Source organism: Triticum aestivum, chromosome 7B (assembly GCF_018294505.1).
Source record: "Triticum aestivum cultivar Chinese Spring chromosome 7B, IWGSC CS RefSeq v2.1, whole genome shotgun sequence".
Lineage (NCBI taxonomy): Eukaryota > Viridiplantae > Streptophyta > Magnoliopsida > Poales > Poaceae > Triticum > Triticum aestivum.
In genome coordinates, this window is record NC_057813.1 from 123,648,718 (window position 1) to 123,654,408 (window position 5,691).

Genomic DNA, 5,691 nt, shown 5'->3' on the forward strand with positions numbered 1-5,691 from the left:
GCCCGCCGACGGCGGCGGGGGGAGATGGGGAAGGCGGGGTCCCGCGGGCGAGGGGCGCGAGCTCCGCCCCGGCCACCTCCCGGGGAGGCGGCGCGAGGCGGCCTAGACGGAGGAGGGGCAGGGCGGAAGGGGGGCGGAGGCGGGGGGCGGGGCCGACGGCCGGCGGCGGCGGGAGGGGCGGCGGCGGCGGGAGGGGAGCGGGGGAACCCTCGGAGAGTCTTAGTGGAACCCTCGGAGAGTCTTAGTGGAACCCTCCAGTCAATCTCTTATGACAGCCGGGCATATTTGTATCGCAAAAATGGGATACCAACATCAGATCACTGGGAGCGAGCATCCTGACCTGCAAAGTTAATTTGAAACACAGCTCACTCCTTTAGGAGGCTAATGAATCTCCTGAAATTCTCATACGAGGAGCCGCCCTCGCCGAGACTCCTGCATGCGAGCTGCGTCCCTGAGCATCCGTGCCCTCTCTGCGATGCCATGGTCACCCATGACCTGTTCCAGCTTGGTGTTCACCTCCTCCTTGGTCACGACCCCATCTTCGCCAGGCGACACGGCCAAGCCGGTCCTCCAGATGTCGCAGATGTAGCTCCGGTTGGTGTACTGGTCGACCTTCAGTCTGGACCAGCACAGGAAGGGCACGCCGTTCCTCACCCCTTCCATCGTCGAGTTCCATCCGCAGTGGGACACGAAGCACGCCACGGCCCGGTGCGCCAGAACCTTGCAATACGAACATCACGATGGATCATGAAATGGAAGTTACTACTTACTATACAATGAAATCAATGGTGAAGACCATGTCGACTGCGCGCACCTGCTGCTGGGAGCACCAGCTGACGACCATGCCCTTGCCGGCGACGCGGCCTTCGAACTCGTCGAACCACGCCTTGCTGATGACGGCGCCGGACGTGAAGTCCGGGCGCACCACCCACAGGAAGGGCCGGCAGGTGAGCTCCAGCCCCTCGGCGAGCTCCCGGAACTGGCGGGGCTCGAAGACGGTGGACGTGCCGAACGCCACGTACACGACGGAGCTGTCGGGATGCGCGTCGAGCCAGCCGAGGCATCTCGTGTCCTCCGGCAGGAACTGCCCCACGGGCTTTCCTGGGTCGGCGAGCAGCGGGCCGATGGGCAGTATGTCAGGGAACAGCTCGAACGCCGTGGCCTCCGCTTCGAGGAACGAGTTGCAGACGACGACGTCGGCGAGGCTGGCCGCCTCGGTGTTCCGGCGCACCAGCTGGAAGACCACGTGCTGCACCTCGGGCCCGCCGTCGACGCTCCACAGCATGTGCGACGTGTAGACCGGCGGCATCTCGGGGGCCAGCTCGACCGCCTCTCGTCGCTTCGGGACGCCTGCACTTATATATTCAGATTCAGACATTATATTATCCTCTGATCTGAGTCTGACGTGCTGCCTCAAAGAAAAAAAAAATGCGAACTTGCCATTTCCGATCTTAATCTTTTTTTAATCTTTGTGACATTGGATGCTTAGACAACAAATGGTAAATCCAGCCTTGAATTTTCTTTTTCGTTTGAGCGTTGAGAAAATTCAGGAGATTCTCGTACCTTTGTCGTCGAAGAAGCCATCCTCTATGAGCTGGGGGATCCTGGACAACGTCCCAAGGCATGCCGCGGACGCCGGGAAGAAGGATGCGACCCTGACGCCGAGCTTCTTGGCGGCCTCGAAGCACAAGGACCCCAGGTTGGCGTCGGCGACGAGCCACGTTACCTTCTTCTCCCTGACGAGCTCCTCCACGTAGCCCGGCATGCACCGGGCGAGCGCGTCCAGGACCTTGCCGAGGTCCCGGCGGTCGTCGCCGTCGGCCAGGCTGTCCGGCATGGAGACCAGGTGGATCCCGTCCACGGTGGCCTGCCGCAGTCGCAGGGCGCCGAGGACGAGCGCGTGGGTGGGCTCGGTGCAGACGAAGGTGACCTCGAGGCCGTGCTCGACGAGGCGGTGCGACAGCTCCATGAACGGGGTCACGTGGCCCTGCGCCGCGAGCGGCAACACCATGACGTGAGGCGCCGCCGTGGCCATGCCGAAGCTGAGACCGCGAGATCGGCCGTGTGCCGATCTAGTTCTGGATAAGTGTGGTAGCTAGTCGCTCTGCTACGGACGCAGCTTCGATCGGAACAATGCCGTAAAGTACATCCTACAGCGAAGTGAGTGAGTGACAGTTCCACGCTAAGCCCCGTTTGATAGCAAAGTATTTTCTAAGTATTTTGAGAATACTACAGTTTTTGAGATTACCACAGTTATACTCCCTCCGTTCCTCAATATAAGGTGTATTATTTTTTCAAAAAGTCAAACTTCTCTAAGTTTGACCAAGTTTGTAGACAAAAATATCAATATCTAGAATACCAAATCATTATCACTAGATTCGTCATGAACTATATTTTTACATTTTATATATTTAGTATTATAAATCTTTATATATTTTGCTGTAAAGTTGGTCAAACATAGACAACCGTTGACTTTTTAAAAAACTAATACACCTTATATTTAGGAATGGAGGGAGTATTTACAATGACCTGTTTGGTTGCCTCTAACAACTGTGATTTTAATACTGTAGTGTTGGCGGAACTGCAGTTTTTTCTTTGTGTAAAAAAAAGAATCTCAGACCTCTTTTTAAAAAACAGAGCAATCGAAAAGAAAGGTCTGTGTAGGAAGTAGGCACCCATGTGTGTAAGTACAAACTGTCTGAGCTGAGGTCTCATAGTTGTTCGTTACCTGCGGCTGCAGTACTTGAACACACTGCTTTTGTTTCATCAGCGTTGGCAAAAATCTGACATGGGAAATTTTCGCTTTCCCCCATTGTCTGTATGATGATTGAGAGGTTGTTCAGCTTTGGCTGTTATGCACGCAGATGTTAAGGGATAGCTAGCTACAAAAACGCAACAGAAATACTAGTATTCAAACAGCCAGCTAGGTACGTGTGCTTGTACTGGGAGATAACACAACGGCTAGGTAGCTGATGATTGTTTGAACACAATGGCCAGGCAGCAAAATTTACAGCGTTGTGCAGCAACAACCAAACAGGTTCTAAGCTGTGCAACGTATACAAAGTTTTGGTCTAGTATGCCCGAAACTTGTGCACATTTGTTTGAACTACCACCAGGCCTCATGCAACGTTCTAATAGGAAACGATTTGAACCATCTTTGATTCACTGAAACCATATGTACAGTACTGAAAAGCAAACATCGATACAAGAGCATCTAAAACCCGACTTGCCAAATCCGGCCACGAATGCGCCCAGACGCGTCCACGGATAGTAATCGGGCAGCCCTAAATCCATGCGTTCACATCCGAGTATCTCATATCCGGCACTCTATATCTATACAAAATCATGCATCGTAGTATGACGATCATCAGACGGGAAAAATCATCACGAAATGGACTCTAAACCGATAGCAACAGGCATAAATAACCATCACCAAAAGATCGGTCATAGTTCACACAGTTCGTACCGTCCGGCAAATGCTAACTAGATGCTAGGAGGTAGATACTACGAGCTAGATATGAGAGGGCGGAGTTTCACCACTTCCTCGCCGGCCCTTTGCCTTCCTAGTAGCCAGCGCTGCTGTAGGTGTCCACGGCAAGAGGTGAGTCGATGTCGGAGCCGTCGGAGTCAGACCCGTCGCCGTCAGAGGAATCGGAGATGATGATGTAGACCTTCAAGCGCGGGATGATGTTGTCCTGCTTGCGCTTGAGTTTGGCCACCCTCAACGCCTCCCGCTCGGACTGCTCAATGCCGAGCCGGAGTTGCCGAATGTCCTTCTTCGTCGTGGTAAGTGACCGACGATATACCCACTGAAGGGGACACTCCTCCTCACCGGGCATCAGCATCACGCGGCGATGGCGGGCGGACTGCGCAGCCACGTCGGACCTGACCCCATATTTCTTGCCCTCTGCCTCTTGCGGCGGGCGGCGCGTGCCTCCAACTCGGGAGTCCGCATCCGCGGCGCCGGCGGAGTGGGCACTAGAAACCTTCGCTACCCGTGCGGAACAACGGTCGGAGGTGGAGGAGGTCGTCGGGCGGGAGGCGCCGATTGGTCTGCCCTCGCAGATCTGCGTGCGGGGCGGGAAGGGGGCAGCGCCGACGTTGCGGTGACAGGCGGCGTTGCACTTGAACCGGAGCTGCCGCCCGTATCGACCCGCGAGCACTCCAGCGCGATACAGAGTGCCAGCTCGTCCTCGTCTTCGGAGCTGTCGTCAGAGTGGCTGCCCGTGCTGTACATGGTCGTTGACGCTCAGGATTGGACGGATTGGAGAAAGGGGATCGAAGAGGAGCAGAGTGAAGTTTTTTTTGGAGGGAAGAGGAGCAGAGTGAAGTGAGCCTAGAGTTTGCTCCGGAGGGGAATTTTGTGCGTCGGGGTGGGCCAGAGGTGGGCCGGGAGGACGTGGCGGACGCGCCCGGGTCCTCCCGGGCCGCCTCATATCCGCCCTAGATTTAGGCTGGATATGAGGGGTGCCAGTCAGCCGGGCGTTTGAGGTCGTTTTGGGACGTCCGGCTAGGTCGCATTTTCGTTATCGAACAGTGACTAAGCCTTTCGTCTGACCGTTTAAAGTTGATTTGGAGCGTCCGACTGTAGATGCTCTAATGAACTAAAAAGGGTATGTTTAATACGAGTTGGATACTGATAGGGAGTTAGCCTAGTACGTAAGCAATGACATATGCATATCGTTTATCATGTGCATGTGCGTTTTGCCATAAAGATGCATACCGCTCCCGAAGAAGTTTTGCTACGCCTAAGAATATCTACAATCGCGGAGACCAACTTTAGATTTTGTGTGGGAGGTAGTGAGAGGGAGCACTTCGTGTTCTAAGTTTGATTCATATTATGTGGTAAACCATCTTCCGGAGTGGGAGAGGGGTATTCATAGCCATGGCCAAAATGTGGCATTTGGTGTCAAAACTGCTAGTGTTATCTATTTTGAAACGGAGGGAGTACCAGATATCTGGTGGCTGTAGAGAGCAGACAGGCAGATGAAGAACACAATGCAAATTTTCAACGGGGGTACTGGACATCGGTATGTATCGAACATCCGGTGGCATATGTATCTGCAGGACAGCATGCCCACTGGTTAGGTAGCCATAGGATTTCCGCATGGATAAATTGGCCGCTTGCGTTTAGCATGTTGTTTCATGAGAGGAGTGGGCGAGGCGGTGAGGCAACAACCGTGAGGGGATAAGAGGCAGCGGGCATGGGAATTGTCGCCGGTAGCCGAAATGGCAGCATGGGTGCGGAAATCATCACCGGTTTAATAACGCGCATTCGAAATTGACACAGGTGTTGATAACCGCAGACGTGCGAGTGCATCTCATACTATCAAAAAAAGACACATCTGTGATATTTTGCGCCGAATAATTTTTTTCCTGTCAACTTTTATGACGATAATTGTGACAAAATCCGGTATCATCATAGATGTAGTGGGCACCTACTTCTATGACAAAAACCATGACAAAAAATGGGCTTTTCGTCCTGCGCGGACCGGAGACGCAGCTGCATGACATTTTTTGGGAAACCGTGATAGAAGCAAGGGCGAGGAAAATATCGGAGAGTTCCCAGTTACGGCGGGTGGTCGGGACCGAGCGGTGCACGGAGGGATTGTGCGTTTCTCTCGTACACGTACGCGCGTGGGTGCGAGGCATTGAGCTCTAACTGAACTCGAGCGAGGCGTTCGCCTACTG

The 5,691-nt window shown here is 54.0% G+C and overlaps 1 pseudogene; it reads right to left on the reverse strand.

Annotated features, from left to right (window-relative positions):
- Positions 1-213: 213 nt before the first annotated feature.
- Positions 214-2,138, reverse strand: LOC123160152 (UDP-glycosyltransferase 83A1-like; annotated as a pseudogene).
- Between the last annotated feature and the right edge of the window lie 3,553 nt (positions 2,139-5,691).